The sequence below is a fragment of the Sus scrofa genome, chromosome 1, assembly GCF_054392235.1.
Source record: "Sus scrofa isolate SSC_HxYL_T2T_F1_AM1 chromosome 1, Sscrofa_HxYL_maternal_Yorkshire_Landrace_v2.0, whole genome shotgun sequence".
Taxonomy (NCBI): domain Eukaryota; kingdom Metazoa; phylum Chordata; class Mammalia; order Artiodactyla; family Suidae; genus Sus; species Sus scrofa.
In genome coordinates, this window is record NC_139383.1 from 51451933 (window position 1) to 51471980 (window position 20048).

Genomic DNA, 20048 nt, shown 5'->3' on the forward strand with positions numbered 1-20048 from the left:
TACTTTTTTCAGTTGATTTCCATAGATTACTTAGGTAATCACATATCTGTAAATAAATATATCTATTTCCCAGATTTTTTCAGTTGATAAATACACTTTGTGTTTTTGCTTTTTGTTTATTTTGGCTATCATTTCTAGAATAGATAGTGGTAATAATAGATATTCCTGGCTTGTTTGTGATTCTGCCAGTTTTTGCTTTTTGTTTATTTTGGCTATCATTTCTAGAATGGTAATAGTAATAATAGATATTCCTGACTTATTTATGATTCTACCAGTGTGTTGTTATAAAATATGATGTTGGCTATATGTTATAGATGAATATTATTTATTATGTCTATGAATTATCACTCTATTCTGAGCTTATTAAGCAAGTTTTAAAACCCAAGAGAGTTCATTAAATTTTATCAAATTATTTTCCAGATCTATTGAGATGTTTATGCTTATTTTGCAACCCTATTGGTGTGATTTATTCATTAGGAATTATATACATGACTTCTTAGGACAATCCTCAAATATTCAGGATTTTTAATATAATCTGAATTAAGTATGTTAATCTTCTATTCAAATTTTTGTGTCTATACTGAGCATTTTTAGGTTTTGCTATAAAGGTCGTCCTGTGTTTATAATATGACTTAGAACATTTTTCCTATTTTTTTGTGTGTGCACAAAAAGAGTATACATCACAGGAATAATTTATTTCTAAAGTTTAAAATTAATCATTGATAAAACTCTGAGGCTACCTTGAAGTTAGTTGTTGAAAACGTTTTCAATTTCAATTCTTTAATAGATAGTGGTCTTTTTAGTTTCAACACACAGCTATTTTCCTTCATTATCTTTAAATTCTCATTAAGATTTTCAGATTTATTAAGTTAATTCATTTATGCTAATATTTTTAAAAACATCTTTGGATCTGTTATAAATTCTTTCAATATTACATATTCTTCATTCTAATAGCATTTATTTGTTCAGTCCTTTTCTTTCTTTTTTTTAATGGCCACACCTGCGGCATATGGTTGGTCCCAGGCTAGGGGTTGAATTGGAGCCACAGCTGAAGCCTACATCACAGCTGCAGAAACACAAGATTCAAGCCCCATCTGTGACCAGGGCATAGTTTGCCACAGTGCCAGATCCTTAACCAACTGAGCAAGGCCAGGGATCTAACCTGCATCCTCATGGAGACTATGTTGGGTCCTTAACCCACTGAGCCACAATGGGAATTCCCACTCTTTTATTCTTGATTAGATCTTGTTAGCACTTTTGTTTGATCTTTTTCTTTAGGAATTCAGTACTGCAGTTTATTTGACAAATTTACTGGTTTTCTATTTTCTCATGCACTAATTTACAAATTTATTTCTAATATTATCTTGTTATATCGTTTAATTTCTCTCACCATTCTAACTACTTGAAGTTACATTCAAGTTTATTGATTTGTTTTGTTTTAATTAGAACAAAAAGTACTTCAGGCCACATTTTTTTGGACATGATCTATAATATTTGATGTCATCTTTCTATTTTTATTCTTTTAAACAGTTCACGAATTTACCTTTAATTTTTCTTTCTTAAATAGCTCATTAGGAAGGCATTTGAAAGTTTTTGTGAAGTGTTCTAGTTTTTTATTGTTTATACTTTAAAAAATATGTTGCTTTATGGCGTTGTGGTTGGAGAACATAGGCTCTATAATTTCTGATTTTGATAGCAATTGAGTATTTTCTTTGTGATGGTATTATTGTATATTTATAGAAGTTATATTAATCTTGAAAATAACACACACACATACTTTTCCTATTCTTAGGATTTTCTTAAAACACCTAAAGAACATAAAAAATAAGGATAAACAAAACCCAAAGTCAGAAGGAAAGAAATAACAAAAGTTAGAGCAAAAATAAAGGATGTATGACTAAAAAGATCAATGAAACTAAGAGCTGATTATTTGAAAGATAAACAAAATTAATAAATCCTTGTCTAGACTTACCAGAAAATAGGAGAGAAAAATTCAAATTAATAAAATAAAAAATGAAAGAAGAGATGTCACAGCTGATACCACAGAAACACAAAGGATCATGAGACCACTATAACAATTATATTAACAAATTGGACAAGAAGAAATGGATACATTTCTATAACATTCACTTACCATGACTGAATCATGATGAAATAGAATATCTGAACAGGACAATTAGTACTAAAGAGATTGAATCAGTAATTAAACACCTCCCAACAAATAAAAATCCAGGACCATATGGTTTTACTGGTGAATTCTATCAAACATTCCAAGAAGTAACACCAGTCTTTCTCAAACTCTTCCAAAAAATAGAAAAGGAAGGCTCTCTTCCAAACTCCGTTAACAAGGCCAGCATTACCTCAATATCAATATCAGACAAGGATGCCACAAGAAAAGAAAATTACAGGCCAATTTCCCTGATGAACATATATGCAAAAATCCTCAATAAAATATCCGTAAAATGAATTCAATAATACATTAAAAACACCATACACCATGATAAAGACCATGATCGAGTGAGATTTATTCCTGAGATGTAAGGAGTGTTCAACATCTGAATTTCAGTCAATGTGATACAACAATTAACAAAATAAAAGCTAAAAATCATATGATTATCTTATTAAGTGTAGGAAAACCTTCAACAAAAATTCAATATCCATTTATGATTTAAAGAAAATATCAGCAAAGCAGGTATAAAAGGAAAGTACTTTCCTAAAACAAAGATCATATATGAGAAACCCACTGCTAACATTATACTCAACAGTGAAAAACTAAAAGATTTTCCTTTAAGATCAGGAACAAGACAAGGATGTCCACTCTTGTCACTTTTATTCACCATAGTTTTGGAAGTCTTAGCCAGAGCAAAGAATATAAATATTTAAAAAAGAAAAAAAACCATCCAAATTAGAAAGGAAGAAGTAAAATTGTCACTATTTGCATATAGCATAATATTATATAAAGAAAACCCTAAAGACTGCATTAAACAAATGTTAGAACTAGTAAATGAATTCAGCAAAGTTGCAGGATACAAAATCAATATGCAAAAAGTTTTACAATTCTACACACTAAAAATGAACTATCATAAAGGGAAATTAAGAAAACAATCCCATTTACAATTTCATCAAAAAGAAGAAAATACTTAGGAATAAATTTAACCAAGGAAGTGCAAGTCATGTATGTTGAAAACTATAAGACATTAATGCAAGAAATTGAAGACACCTAAGAAATAGAAAAATATACTGTGCCTATGGATTGGAACAATTAAGACTGTTAAAATGTCCATACCAATCTACAGATTCAATGACATTCTTATCAAAATTCCAAAGGCATTTTTTACAGAAATAGAACAAACAATTCTAAAATTTGTATGGAAACATAAATGACCCTGAATAGCCAAAGCAATCTTGAAAAAAAAAAAAAAAAAAAGCTGGGGGCATTATGTGCCCTGATTTCAAACTATACTACAAAACTATAGTAATTAAATCAGTATGATATTGGCATAAAACAGATATGCAGATTAATGTAACAGAACAAATAGCCCATAAAAAACCCCACATACATATGGTTGATTAATTTACTACAAAGCAGCCAAGAATATGTAATGGGAAAGAACAGTATCTTTTAAAGCAAAAAAACTGAACAATCAGATTTTTAAAAAAAGGACAGTTCTGAATAGACAATTTTCCAAGGAAGACATACAGAGGCCAACAAGTACATGAAAATATTCTCAGCATCATTCTTCATCATGAAATGCACATCAAAACCACCATGAGTTATCAACACATACCTGTTACAATGCCTACCATCTAAAAGTCTAGAAATAACAAATGTTGGTGAGATTGTGGAGAAAAAAGAACCCATGCATACCATTCCTGTTGGTAGAATGTAATTTGGTGCAGCCACTACGGAAAATAGTATGGAAGTTCCTAAAAAATTAAAAATAGAACTACCATACCTTCCAGCAATTCTACTTCTAGGTGTTTATCTGAAGGAAATGAAAACACTAACTTGAAAAAGATAAATTCACCCTCATATGCACTACAGCATTATTTACAATAACCAAGATATGGAAACAATGAAAAGTGTCCATCAGTAAATAAATGAATAAAGAAACTGTAAAATACAGTTGGCCCTCTGAATGCATGGGTTTGGCAACTTGGATTCAACCAATTTTAATCCATGCTTGGTTGAATCTGAGGGGCATCAGAGGATACTGAGGGCCAACTGTATTCAATATACTAAGTCATTTTATATGAGATTTGAGCATTCAGAGATTTTGGTGTGTGTGTCAGGGTGGGGGTGGAGCAGCAAGGGTCTTGGAATCAATTCTCTGGGGATACTGAAGTGTGACTGTATATATACACAATGAAATATTATTTAGGCATAAAAAAGAGTGAAATATTGCTATTTGCTGCAATGTGGATAGAACTTGAGAGCATTATGCTAAGTGAAATATGTCAGAGAAAACCAAGCTCATAAATAAAACGAATATATAGATAGTTTCCGGAGGTGGGGGTGGTGGGAGAAATGGACAAACTATCTTTGTTTTTGTTTTCAGTTTAAACAAATTGAATTTTTTTAAAAAAGCAGATTATCCTGAGTGAATCTGACCTAATCAGGTGAGGCTTTTAAAAGAGAGTCTAGAGATCAGAGTGGAAGTAGAGCTTGATAGCTGGAATCCTGACTCACAAAAACATTGAGATCACAAATGTGAGATAGTGAATGTGTGTTGTTTAAATACATATACACATACAATATGCATATGTATTTATTTGTCAAGGGCTAAGACAGATGCGTTAAAGTCTCCCATAACAAGGTGCCTTTCTATCTATATTTCAAATACTTGCTCTCTCTATATAGATATTATCTTATTCAGCTTATAAAATTTAATGACTATTGTTTTTCTTGAGATATGTATGTATGTCTAGTAATATGTAATGACACTTTTGTCACCATTAATATCTTTTGCCTTTTCTGAAATTAGTATTGCCTGTTTTCTTTTGCAAATCGCTGATGCATATCTGCACATTCTTTTAACTTGTCTATATCAGTTTGTTTTAAAGATTCTCTTACAAGTATTATGAAGTTCATTGTTTTTAAACTATATCTGAATTGTTTTTGCCTTCTATGACAGTGTTTTCAATTACTCAAGACTATTATTTTAACTTATTAATTTATATTTTTATAAATGTTTACTCATTTCTTTTCTCTTGATTTGTGACTTTTCTCATTTCTTTTCTCTTGATTTGTGACTTTACTCATGTTTTCTCAGTAATATTGCTCATGTCATAAGCTTTTAGACTCTCTAGTATTTGTTTGGTCTAAAATTTTACTTTCCAAATAGTACTTTCATTCATATTTTTAATGATCAGGATCATAAAAAACAAGATAGATTTTGACTTCCTTCATAGAAAACAAGGAATTTATTTCATTTTCCTTCTCAGCTTTGCCCTTTCCTTACTTCTGTGTTTCTCTTGCAATAATGTACAATTATAGACATAGATAATTATCATGAAATACTCTATATGTTTGCCTTCTGTTCTGCAATAATATTAGCAAGAGTTCTTGAGACTTCCTATCTGTTGAACTGTTTTGGTGGATGTCCTGACTTCCTGTGCTTGAGGACTTCATTAGGGCTTATCTCTTGGTCAATGGAATACAACTTTAACCTTTTCACAGGGATAGGTCATTTTCTGAGCTCTTGCAATCCTGAGACCATTCTTTCTGTTTCCTTCCTACCAGAAGGTCAGATTCTCTGGGAACACAATTCTTGAAACTTTTACTCTGACAATTTTTCTCTTAAGAGATGTTGCAGCATTGATTTCCATAACTTTGCTTGTGGAAAATAAAATCTTATAAATAGCATATGGTTCAATCTTATTAGAAGTCATTAATCCTTCTCCTTCCTGAATGCTTAAAATAAACTTTCTTAATCATTGAATTCAAAATTTTTCCCCCCAGAACATAATTCCATGTTGTTCTATTTCACTTTTTTCATGATTTTTTGCCTTGAATGAAGTGAATGCAGTGAATGCTTTTGATCTTTATACTCAAATCAGTTAGTGTACACTGTTATTCATGCGATTTTGATTTTCTTTCCCTCTGAGTTTTTATGATCATATAATTCCAATAGTTTTCTTTTTCTTGACGTTGCCTATAATTCTTGGGTTGAGTTTTGATTCTCTCTCTTCCATGACTATAGTTTTGCTTCTTAGAATTTTCATCTTTTCTTCATTTTCCTCTGCCTTCTGAGAAAACTACTCAAGTTTGTCCTTAAGATTTCTGATTTGATTTTCCGTAGTGCAAATTCTAAGGTTCACTGCTTTTATTTGTGGATTCAATGCAACCATTAAATATTTCAAATATTCAAAATTATTTATTTATTCACTATTTTAGTGATGGACATTAGAATTGTGGTCCAATTTTGCTGTGATAAGTTACCATTCAATAAGCATCCCCATTTATACCCCTCATACACCTGTGTGAGAATATCTCTGGGGCTGAGAGTGGAATTTCTGAGTAAGTACTGCATTTTTAGTTTTCTTGTATGTCTTTTGTTTATCACTCATGTCTCATAATCCTACCTCACCTTCTTCTCTTTTTTGGACAGGGAAGTAAGATTTATTGGTGGGCTATTAGGCTCTCACGAGTGCAGGGCCCACCATTTTTTCCAGGGGCCACGATTAGGGATGTATTTGACCCCACAGTCATTCGGGATGACCTGCTTTTCTGCCACCATGTTTTCAAATTTACATGCATTGAACTTAGTAATTCTCCACTTCTTGGAGCTATGGATCTTCCAGAGGCTGGAGAACTTGAACTTGGCCCTGCATAGAGCCTCAATCACATCCTCCTTGTTCTGAAACTTGATGTGGAGGGGTATTATGCCTTGGCCATTGTGGACCCTGGCCACTATTCCCTGGGGATCTCTAAAGGCACCTCACATACCTGTCTGGAGCCTAGATTTGAGGACAGTGTGCTAGATATGAAGGTCCACTGGAAAAGGCTGTCTCCAAGGTCTCTTGGGACAACCCATACAGGCGCCAGGTTGTGTACACTGCCAAGAAGGCTGTGGTTTGCAGCCACTGAACACCGGGCCCCCACAGAGAGAAGAGCATGGGTGGCTTCTCTTATTTCCTTCTCTTTATAAGTTTCTTTCCTATCTCATACAGAAAACATTTTCTCACATCTTTTAAAGGATGACAAACATCATTCTAAAATAGTTTAAGTAATTTTAAGGGACATGTTTTTACTTTAGGAGGTAAGAATTATGTTCCTTTTCCCTTTTCCTCTAATTGTGCCATTTTCAAATTATTGTCGGTTTTGTCTCTCCTTTCATTGAAATAATCTATTTTTTTCTATGCAAATGGGATCTCTGTAGATCTTAGCACCACTATTTTTCCACTGTCGGATAAGCTAAGATACCAGCTCTTAGCCCTGTCATTACTGTACGTTCCACTTGACAAGTCTATTGGCTTCTGAAGAAGTGTTTTCCATCTTGATTCCTGACTTTGCCCATCTGGAGAGTTGTAGGATACGAAAAACTGAAATTCCTGGAATGCACTGCTCTCAGGGCTCCTCTTTCTGCCCAGTGGTTTGACATTCCTGGAAATTCCTCCAGGTTTGCCTGAGAGTCTTAGCTTCCTTTCATTGTATTTTCAACTATTTCTTTAGTTTTAAACAAATTTGGGTGAGAAATTGGGAAAAGTTTCCTCAACATGTTCCCAGCTAGGTTCCCCTTTAAAACAGAGCCCTTGGTATATTTCAGATAGATTCTTCCAAGCCCGAAAGACTTGCTATATATCCAGTTCCAGAGTTTTGTACCTATGTGACTCAATCGGTGATGAGAATGAATGTTTCAAAGAATTGTTCATCACATACAGGCTAGTATTTTTTTGTTGTTGTTGGTGGTGGTGTTTTTTTCTTTTGTGTCTTGGTGCTTCCTGCTGACCTGTTTCCTCATAAAATAACAATCAGCTGGTGGTGCAGGTCTTACTGAAACTAACAAAAGGTCCCATCTGTCCATGAGGGTGATATGCTCTCTAGTATTAGTCCTTGATTGCTTTATGAAACTCAAAGCACTTCACAGTTTTATTTTGTTTATAATCTTTTTAAAATGTCTTAGAGTCACTGAAAGGAAAATGTAAATCATTCCCATATTACAGATGACCACCTTGAGGCCAAAAGCAAGGGAATCGTGCTCTCATCAGTCATTCCCCAAACCAATAGTGCCATCCAGGTCACACGTGATTTCTGGGTAGATGGTTTTTCCCATTTCTTAGCATCTATGCAATCTTCCCATCTATGATAGGTGTTTATAAACTGTGAAATTCATCCCTAACCTGTGCTGTTCCCTCTGGGAAGGCAGTTCTCCTTGCAAAGCACACTTTTGCGAGCACCCTTTGAGGAGTGGTGAGGAGGAGAGGCTTACTTGTTCAGCCAGGTGTTACATTTACTCTTTTAGGAATAATCAGTAATGTCAATGAAAGACTTTCATTCAATAAGCTAGCAGGAATTTTAATGATCTTACCTTATTTTTTATTAATTCTCATTCAGAGCACCTTGGCTTGTCCAGAAAATCCAAAGGACGGATTGACAGAGACATATTTTCAGAAGGAAATGTATGCACAAATCTCTCAATTTCTACTGTATTTCTAAAAGTTTTAGTATTTCTTTTAGTGACTTATACTTTGGATAAAGCATAAGTATCTTTAGTAGTTTGTGGCTCATGGATGAATAGGCTTCAATAACAAAGGGGTAGCTATCCTGTCCTACTGAGGAATAGAAAGAGACATAGGAAAACACAGAATATTAATAATAATTACAATAGAACCAACTCATTTATGCTTCCTAGATATCAAGTTCTTTTCTACATATAACTCATTTAACTGCCTCCAGATGAGATAATTAACATTATCATCGTTATCTTAGAGAGGAGGAAAATGACAAAAAGAAACACTCCCAGGACCTTAGAGCAAGTATATTTTGTAGCCCAAAGTCACACCCAAGCCATCTCAGTCCATTGCCCACACTTCCCACACTGCCCCATGCCATCCTCCCTGCAGAGTGAGACAAGGGATTTTTCAACCCTGTTTTATAAACCAAGCTGATGTGTTTTGCCAACTAATCCAAGGTGGATGAAACAGTGCTCAGTTCATATGGGAGAAATTAGCAAACAATTTCCCCAAAGCACACATTCGAGAAAAAAAAAATAAGGGTGCTAAAGGGGACTGGCTTGTGGAGATTAATTCAAAAGAAGTGTCTCTTTGAGATATCTCTCCCCCTTCCTTCATTTGTTTCACTCCACTGGGATTTGCCCAGCCCCCCAGCTTAACCTTTGCTTCCTTGGCTTACTTACCAGCTTCAAAAGTGGGAAACATTTATGAAAAGAAGCACAAGTGTCAGAGCAGCCAGCTGGCAGAGGGAAATTCCAGTCGCGTTGTGCTCTTTTCATTTCAGTTGTTCTTTGGCACACACAAGTCAAAAGCTCAGCTGGCTGTCTGCTTCTTGAGAGATGACAACTCTGTAACATTTTGAATGTCCAAACACAGCTCACCAGTTCTAGTCTTCTTGGACTTTGAGCAAGCCGTAGTGAGTGGAAAAATTATAAGGTCATGGGTTATTGAGAAATAAAGTTACAAGAATAGGAAAGAACAATCCTCGTTGTTCTGTGGCTTTGGGTTTCCAGTAGGCTAAAGGGCTGAGAAACAAGTCCCTAAACATAGCTCTGTTGTATCATAACCATGGTCAGAGCTGTTCTGTGGCTCTGTGGGGCCTAGAGAACAGAGTCAAGGCACGTCACTTGGTATTGGAGACATTTCATTCTCTGGCTACAACCTCCTATCTGGTCCCATCTCCTGAACACTTCAGGCTGTGATACAGAGGCTACAGGACTGGTCAGGCATGCTGTCTTCTGCACATGAAATGATTCCAGTTGCCAGTGTTTATGCCTTCAAAGGTATTAAATATATATTTTTTCTTTTTATGGCTGTACCTGCGGCATAGGGCCAGATGGAAGTTAGTTCCTAGGCTAGGGATCAAATTGGAGCCACAGCTGATCCCTTGCCATGGCAACACTAGATCTGAGCCACATCTGCAACCTATGTTGCAGCTTGCAGCAATGCTGGATCTGTAACCCACTGATCAAGGCCAGGGATCGAACCCACATTGGACGCTATGTCAGGTTCTTAACCTGCTGAGCCACAATGGAAACTCCTTTTTTTTTTTAAAAAAAAATCTTTTTAATATCACCTCTTTTTCACATGTTTCATATATCATACTTTTAAAAATGAAATCCTGTTTCTTTCTCCTACTAGACTGTATGTTTCTTTTTTCTTTTTTTTTTTTTTTAAAGTCGTCATAGACAACTTTTTTTTTTTTTCGGTCTTTTTTTGCCATTTCTAGGGCCACTCCCGTGGCATATGGAGGTCCCCAGGCTAGGGGTCAAATCGGAGCTGTAGCCGCCGGCCTACACCACAGCTACAGCAACATGGGATCCAAGCTGCGTCTGCGACCCACACCACAGCTCACGGCAACGCCAGATCCTTAACCCACTGGGCAAGGCCAGGGATCGAACCCGAATCCTCATGATTTCTAGTTGGATCGTTAACCATTGCGCCACGACGGGAACTCCTAGACTATAATTAGTCAATAACTAATAACTAATAATTAGTCAATATCTACTGATAATTAGTCAATATCTACTGATGCTTATTCGATATATTTGAAAAAGTCAGTTTCAGACATTAGGGCCAGGCTGCTTGGATTCAAATTCTGGTTTTCCCAGAATCATATGCTATATGTTTCTTAAGACAACTGATTCTGTCTTATTTTATCTCTACCACAATGCCTGGCATTTTCTGGGCCCATAGTAAGTGCTCAATAAATCTGTGATATGACTAAGAGAGTAAGAAATACTGGGAGATCAGACATCTATGTTTCCTGTCTTGCTCTGATAAGGGAAAATATTTGTCATTAGGGTAGCCCAAGAGATTTATGTATAGATCTCCCAATTCTGCTGGCACAGAATCTCCCAAAGCCTATGAGAACGCAGGGAGAAAGTGTGAAACTGTTGGACAGGGAGCAGAAAGACCCTCCCCAGAAGCTCAGTTTCTGCAGAAGGGGGGAAAAAAAAAGGCCAATATACAGATCTGAGGAAAGAAAAATATAAAGTCCCTATGACTAAGAAATTATCCAAGAGTTTCATTTAAAGTGGACACCTAGACATGGATGCTCTAACCCCTACAGTCTGCCCAGGTGCCAAGAAATGAGGGGAACTAATAATTAGTCAATATCTACTGATGCTTATTCGATATATTTGAAAAAGTCAGTTTCAGACATTAGGGCCAGGCTGCTTGGATTCAAATTCTGGTTTTCCCAGAATCATATGCTATCTTATTTCCTCAGAAGTGAAACTGGAGTAATAAGAGTATCCACCTCACTGGGTGGTCAAGAGCATCATAAAATAAATAAATTCTCACAAAGTACTGAGAACAAAGGCGAGTATGTAGCAAATAATGAATAAGCATTTAGCAAGTAGAAAATATGAACATATTATTTCCAAGAAACACTGCTTTATGTGATAGCTCACTCTTGATTTTATACTGCCAGAATGTTCATCGCAGTACTGTCATAGTAGCTCCAAACTGAAAAGCACCCAAATGACCCTAACATTAGATCAGAAAAATAAATTGTGGTATATTCACACAATATCATGTCGTTTGGCAATGAAAACAAAAGACCTCCCCGGAGTTCCCATCTGTCATAGCTCAGCAGTTAATGAACTCAACTAACATCCATGAGGATGCTGGTTTGATCCCTGGCCTCGCTCAGTGGGTTAAAGATTGGGCATTGCTGTGAGTTGTGGTGTAGGCTGAAGACGCAGCTCGGATCCCATGTTGCTGTGGCATAGGCCAGCGGCTACAGCTCAGATTCGACCCCTAGCCTGGGAACCTCCATATGCTGGGGGTGCAGCCCTAAAGAAACAAAAAGCCAAAAAAAAAAAAAAAAGAAAAGAAAAGAAAAGAAAAGATCCACCCTTACTTATAATGGTAAGGATGAATTTCACATATGTTGTATTTCATGAAAAAAGCCAGACACACACAAGAATATATATTGTATGACTGCGTTTATAGAAAGTATAAAAATTAATACTTATCAAACTAATCTGAGCTGTTAGCAGTCAGTGTAAGTGTTACCCTCCTTTACAGGAAGGCTTCTGGGGTGCTGGGAATGTTCTGCCTCTTTTTCCGGGCACTGGTTACGCAGCTGTGTTCACTTTTTGAAAATCCATCAAGAGTACATTTAGGATACATGTGCTTTTTGTATGAATATTGCACTTCAATAAAAAGTTCCAAAAATGATGTGATAGTGAAATAAAAGTAGAACCAGTTATAAATATGAGTTAGTAAACGATTGCAGATTAATATATCAACTAGGAAAGCAATTAGAAAGGTAGTCTGTAAAATCTTTGGAGCATGCAGATGGAAATTTGCTGGGGGCTAGAACCAATGAAAGAAAAACTTGCAAGGATTTCGGCTGCTGAATTGTAACAAAATCTATGGTTGACCCAATAGGTGAGGTTTCTTTCTGTCCCTTGTGGCCACCTCAAATTTGTATCACTTTTATTTCCTCTGAATATTTTAATTTAACTTAACAGGAATTCAAGTGATCCAATGATCCTTATTCCTCCATTCTCCCCACTCACCATCACAACCAACCTCCCAGTGCTCACAGGTAAACCTCTCCTGAAACTGCCTTCCCTGACTCTTCTTGCTCAGTTAAGGGCCTAAAAGCACGGTGACCCCTGTGTCCAATCAACAGCCATTCTGTGGTCTTAGTCTTATAGTTACCATCGCCTTCAACAGGAAAAGAAATACAGCTCAGGAGTTAGTATTTATTATCACAAAAGCAACTAGATAACTTCCAGGTGGCAGCATTGTTTATGTTCCAAGAGCGAGTTAATGGGTAATCTCTTTCTTTTTTAAAAAATACCTTTGATATCAATGCAAATAACACAGATGCCCAGAAAATACTGAATGACTTTGTGAGTTATTCTGGTCATTACAAAACTTAATATGTTCAAGAAAGTATGTATGTGTCTGTGAAGGAGGGACTCCAGGGATTCGCTAGGGCTGTGTGATTAGATAAAGGAGTATCAAGGGGAGTGTGCAGGTTTGTATAAAGTTTGACATCTGGGAGGAATGGATAACTCTGAAAAGGCTTAATGGGGGAAGGCCTTTGGGTGATGAAAGGCTATGGAGATGGAATTCCCCTGGAGTGTGAGCTATTTGTTTCTTTAGTGACCAAATAGAAGAGTAGTTAAAATCTGGCTGGCTCTTGACAATTATTTCTTGGTGGAATGAATTAAGAACTGAATGAATGGGAGAAACGGGGTTGTCTAAAACACAAGCTTTCAATCTCTTGGTGAAAATCTTATATTCTAATCTATTATGTGTGGACGTCTTCAGAAATTAAAACTAAGAACCTTTTATTTTCTGGATAATAGATTTTCAATCAAGAATATGCTCAATATATCATAAGACTCGGAAGAGCCTTGTGAAGTGCAATAGTAAGTTTTAGTTGATAGATGTGGCTAAATCTAGGTAGAAATTCATATAAACAACATTTAAATCAGTTTTATAGCTTCAGTACATTTTAATTATGATGAGCACAAACTTTAAGTGTAATGAGAACAAAATGTCAACAGATATTAAGGAATTTTCTTTCAAGGGATTAAGTATCTAATTATAGACACATTTCTTTGTTCTTTCAGAAAATAGCATTTCCAAAAGCATTTTAAAAGGACTACGAAAATATTGAGAAATTGACAATCCAAAATCTGTTTGTCCCAGTAGTAGATAATACAATTTTTTATTACGTTATTATTATACTTTACACATTTAAGCAATCCTTAATCCTCTTAACAATTGTCTGGTAGGTATTACAATTTCTATTTTACAGGTGAGAAAACAGATTCACTACATAGCTTGTCTAGGTCACAATACGTACTTGGAAGAAGCAGGATTTGACCCGCATCCTCTGATTCCAAAATGTTTGACTTCTACTTTGCAATCCTGTATCTAGAGACAGAAGAACGAATGTGCACACACGGGTACAAAAATAGCAAATTTCTTCCCTTTTATCCTAATCCCAAATCCTAATTTTTGCAATGACATCAAAAGCATACAGGTTTAATGATTATATAGGCAATCCAATAATGGGACAAAAGCATATTCTGAGTTGGATATAACATGGTTTATTCTTATAATCACTTGACTGAATGTAGTCACACCAATGACTGGGGTTGTCACTGAAGCACAGTGGAAGCTGGGAGATTTGATGGTTGATGCTTTCTTTCACTCTCCTCTTTCTTGGTAAGTGTCGCTGGGTGCTACGAATCTCTCCATTCTGAAGGATTCCCTTGTCTCCCTGCTCCATTTCTCAGATACGGTGTGTCTTCCTATGATGACAGCGGGGAGCACTTGATGAGTCCCCTTTTTCAACTGTTTTGTCAATGGAATTTAACAGAATGGGTCTCAGGCTTCTTTAAATGCTCTTTCTCCATTTCAAACTGCTACCAAGTGTGTAGCTACCAAATTGAAATTTCTAGGGAAAGAAATAAACCATATGTTGCTTTTGCCTTCAGCATATTTCAACCATATGGTACTAGACATGGGAAGGTAACAGCCCTAGGAATGTAGACTCCCCACGCTCCCAACATTACCATTCTCTAGCTAATGAAAGGAAATCCTTACAACTGGCCTGGAAAATTTGTCTATAGCAAATAATTTAGGAGCAGGATTAGGAAAGAAAATGTGATTGAAAGGTAGTCTGTGGATGAAGTGGGCCTGGGCTGAGGACACTCCTGAAGACCATGGTTCTCAGAACACCTTCTGAACTCCTGTGAGGACTCTGACTTGATTCTGTGTGGAACAGAGCTCCCAGGTTGTCACTGATGCACAAACACCATAAGGGCTAAGCCTTTGTACTTCATTTGATTTACATTTACTGAGTACTTGATAAGTGATAGGAGTTACTCCGGGTAACACTATATGAACATTTTCAATGGTGGAAGCGTGGCAACAAATATCTTTGATGTAAAACTATGAGGATTTAAAATTTTTAAAAAAGTATACATGAAATAAATGTGGGAGTTCCCATCATAGCTCAGCAGAAATGAATCCGACTAGTATCCATGAAAATGCAGGTTTGATCCCTGGCCTCACTCAGTGGGTTAAGGATCCCGAGTTGCCATGAGCTGTGGTGTAGGTCACAGACTCGGTTCAGATCTGGCATTGCTGTGCCTGTGGTGTAAGCTGCCACTCTTTTTTTTTTTTTTTTAAACTCAATGAATTTATTACATTTGTAGTTGTACAATGATCATCACAATCCAATTTTATAGGATTTCCATCCCATGACCCCAGCACATGCCCCCACCCCCCAAACTTTCTCTTTTGGAGATGGTAAGTTTTTCAAGAGGCTGCCACTCTTGAGTTCCCGTTTTGGTGCAGTGGTTAACGAATCTGACAAGGAACCATGAGGTTGTGGGTTCGATCCCTGCCCTTGCTCAGTGGGTTAAGGATCTGGCGTTGCCGTGAGCTGTGGTGTAGGTTGCAGACGAGGCTTGGATCCGGTGTTGCTGTGGCTCTGGTGTAGGCCCGTGGCTGCAGCTCTGATTAGACCTCTAGCCTGGGAACCTCCATATGCCACAGGTGTGGCCCTAAAAAGGCTGCCACTCTGATTCAACCCCTAGCCTGGGAACCTCCAAATGCTGCTGGTGTGGCCCTAAAAAAGACAAAAAAAGAAAGAAAGAAAGAAAGAAATGTCTATTAGGCTTAGAAACCAGAAAAATTAGAAAAGTAGTCATGTAGAGGTGCAATGTCCTCTGGTCAAATACAGCCATTTATTTACATAAAGAAGAGATCAATTATGTTATGAATTTATTTCATGTAAACTAAAAAGCACATTTCAAAGCATTTGCAAATTTCATATTCCAGTCTGGAATTTGCTTTTCATTCTGTTCATGGGGTCCTGGGACATGAATAATGTTTTTATTTTTAATTTTAATTTAGTCATATTTATCAATCTTTTCTTTTAGGGATTTTGGTTCATTCAAGAAATTCTTCCCTTTTTCAAACTCACAAAGTTTTTTTTTTTTTTTAAACATGTCTTCTTCTTAAAGTTTTAAGTTTCACTTTTAAGCATTTACTGAACTTGAAATTTATTTTGTGTATAGGAGTGGTAGTTTTCTGATGTTTTCCATGTAAGGAAAACTGATCAGCCCTGTACCATTTGTTGGATAATTCCTTGTTCTGTAATGAGACTTGTATTACACAATACTTTTTGATATATGTTTATTTCTGATCTTTGTATTCCATATCCTTTGCCAAGTTTCCTATCCTTGGCCTAATAAATCACTGTTTCTCTTTCTTTTGGTTGCACCAGTGGCATGTGGAAATTCCTGGTTCAGGGATTGAACCCATGCCTCAACAATGGCAATGCAGAGTCCTTAATTGCCAGGCCACTAGGGAACTCCTACATCACTGTTTTAATCATAATAATATAGAAAGTTCTATCTGATAGGACAAGTCTCTGTTTAATGCTCATTGGAATTGTCTAGGCTATTCCAGGCCTTTTAGTTTTTCAAATAAATTTTAGGATAACTTACATCAAAGTCCTTAAAAATGTGTTAGAGTTTTTGACTGTTAATCACATGGAATATATACATGAATTTGGGGAAGACTGACTTCAATTTTACATCTCTTCATCCACATTGTGTTGGGCATCTATGGGTTTTGAAGGTAGTTTGAATGGAATCTTGTTTCCTTTTGTACATTCTTTTTTTTTTTTTTTTTTTTCTTTTTGCTGTTTCTTGGGCCACTCCCACGGCATATGGAGGTTCCCAGGCTAGGGGTCAAATCGGAGCCGTAGCCACTGGCCTACACCAGAGCCACAGCAACGCGGGATCCGAGCCGCATCTGCAACCTACACCACAGCTCACGGCAACGCCGGATCGTTAACCCACTGAGCAAGGGCAGGGACCGAACCCGCAACCTCATGGTTCCTAGTCGGATTCGTCAACCACTGTGCCACGACGGGAACTCCCTCCTTTTGTACATTCTAAGCAGTTATTGTTAGTGTGTTGAACTGCTATTGATTTTGTGTGCTGATATCACAACCAGTGAACTTTCTTAACTTGCCAATATTTTAAATAATTTATGTATTTCTATGAATTTTCCACACAATTAGGTCATCCCCAAATAAAGATAATCAGGTTTTTCTAATACTTTTATCTTTATTATTATTATTTACTTATCTTATTGAAGTAGCTAGGACTTCCAATAATTTTTTTTTTTAATTTCTGTGTTCTATTCACTTATGTTTTTTCATATTGCAGACTTAAAAAATCAAGGTATGTTGAGTTCCTGTCATGGCTCAGGCTTAACAAATCCAACTAGGAAACAAGAGGTTGTGGGCTTGATCCCTGGCCTCACTCAGTGGGTTAAGGATCTGGTGTTGCCATGACCTGTGGTGTATGTCACAGACACAGCTCGGATCCTGCGTTGCTGTGGCTCTGGCATAGGCTGGCGGAAACAGCTCTGATTCGACCCCTAGCCTGGGAGCATCCATATGCCACAGGTGTGGTCCTAGAAAACACACACACACACCTACACACACACACACACACACACACACACATCAAGGTATACTTTACATAAGGCGAAATATTCAGGGATTAAGAAATATTCAATCAGTTTTCATGAATGTGTATTAAGAAATACAGAGAATTCTACTACCCTAGAAATTTCCCTCACAGTCTTTCTAATCAACACTTCACCTTTACTTAAGTTTACATTAGGTGTAGTGGTTACATCGATAAGATAAAAAATAGAAATAAAAGGCATAGCTATTTAAAAGGAAGAAATTAAGCTCTGAATTTGAAGATTCATGTATTCATGGAAAACTGAAGGAATTTACTAGCAAAGTAATTAAATATAAGAAGTGGATTTAGCAATGTTTCAGGATACACAGTTACTACTAAAAATAAATTGTATTGCTGTGTATTAATAAAGAACTACAACAAATTTAAAACACACCATTTGAAATTGCATCAAATATGATCAAATACTGAAGTACAAATTTAACAAACAGTGCAATATGTTATAAACTGTAAGCTATAAATCTTTGATGAAATAGACTGAAAAAAGATTTAAATACTATAGAAATATACCAGACCTATAAATTGAGAGATTGAATATTAAGATCTCAAATGTCCTGATTTTGATCTACAGATTTAGTTGAATTTCCCAACTTAACATTAAAATATTAGCTATGGCCTTTTCATTGATGTCCTTTATTCAGGTTGAGGAAACTTCCTTCCCTTCATAATTTGCCGAGATATTTAATCAAAAACGTGTAATCTGGGGAGTTCCCGTCGTGGCACAGTGGTTGACGAATCCGACTAGGAACCATGAGGTTGCGGGTTCGGTCCCTGCCCTTGCTCAGTGGGTTAACGATCTGGCGTTGCCGTGAGCTGTGGTGTAGGTTGCAGACGCGGCTCGGATCCTGTGTTGCTGTGGCTCTGGTGTAGGCCGGTGGCTACAGTCCGATTCAACCCCTAGCCTGGGAATCTCCATATGCCGCGGGAGCAGCCCAAGAAATAGCAACAACAACAACAACAAAAGACAAAAGACAAAATAAAAAAAAACAAAACAAAAAGAAAACAAAAAAAAAAGTGTAATCTTGTCAGTACTTTTCTTGCCTCTATCGAAATAAATAATAATCTCTCTTAATCTGTTAATGTTATGAAACAGTGATTTTTGAATGATAATATATTCTTGCATCCTTGATATAAACCTCATAAAATAATGCAATGTTTTACTTTTCCTATAATGATGGATTTGATTCACTAATTATTTTAATGATTTTACATCTGTTTTTGTAAAACATACTGTTCTACATGCCAATAAAATGGACAACCTGGAAGAAATGGACAGATGCTTACATAGGTAAAACCTACCAATAAAATGTTAAATAAAAGTGATGGTAGTCATCTTTATTTTAATTTTGATTTAAAATAACACTTTTAAAGCTTTACAATTAACAATAATGCTTGCTTTAGGTTTTTCACAGATATTCTTTTTTTTTTTTTTTTTTTTTTTTTGCTTTTTAGGGCCTCGCCTGCAGCACATGGAAGTTCCCTGGCTAGTGGTGGAATTGGAGCTACAGCCACCAGCCTCCACCACAGACATAGCAACACGGGGATCTGAGCCGTGTCTGCGACCTACACCACAGCTCAGGGCAATGCTGGATCCTTAACATACTGATTGAGGCCGGGGATCAAACTCTCATCCTCATGGGTACTAGTTGGGCTTGTTACCACTGAGCCACAATGGGAACTTCCCAGATGTTCTTCACTGACTAAGAAAATAGCCTTCTCTTCTGAGTTCGCCTCACATTTTTAAGTATAAATGTAATTTTAAATAAGTTATTTATATTTTCAGCAACTACTTTGATGGTTGTATTATTTTTCTCCTTTACTTGTTACCAGGGTGTATATAAATAATAGATTTTCTGATGTTGAACCTTGTTGACACCAGAGGTAAGCTTTTCTTGTTCATATTAGTTTTTAGTAGCTTACTTACACGTGCTTGCATTTTATTTAGCATTTTAGCGGCTATGTTTATAAGTGAAATTGGTCTTGTATATTCCTTCCTGGTACTGATTGTTGCTTTGTTGTTTTTATTCTTGTAGCTTTCTGCAACAATTTATATAAAGGAGTAGTTTTTTCCTTTGGCCTCAAGCTTTCCTTGAAAGTCTTTACTTTGTTCTCTGCTTGATATCTCTGTTTCTAATAAAAATATGTTAAATTCTACCAAGATTGTGATTTTGTTTTCTCTTTGTTAGTCCTTTGTCTTTGGTGATTCTTCTCTGTCAGTCAGAGCATGGTCAGAGAATTGGAAACACTGTGAGGAATTCTGAAGGAGGAATTTAGGGCAGGGGTTTGACAAATGTAACCTGTGGACTTTGGTTAAACCCTGCTGTT

General features: G+C 36.3%; 1 non-coding gene across 1 annotated transcript; it reads right to left on the reverse strand.

Annotated features, from left to right (window-relative positions):
- Positions 1–7005: 7005 nt before the first annotated feature.
- On the reverse strand, positions 7006–7140 carry LOC146406070 (small nucleolar RNA SNORA70). The gene has a single exon (XR_014832305.1). It is a non-coding gene; the product is annotated as a small nucleolar RNA SNORA70 (small nucleolar RNA).
- Positions 7141–20048: the final 12908 nt, after the last annotated feature.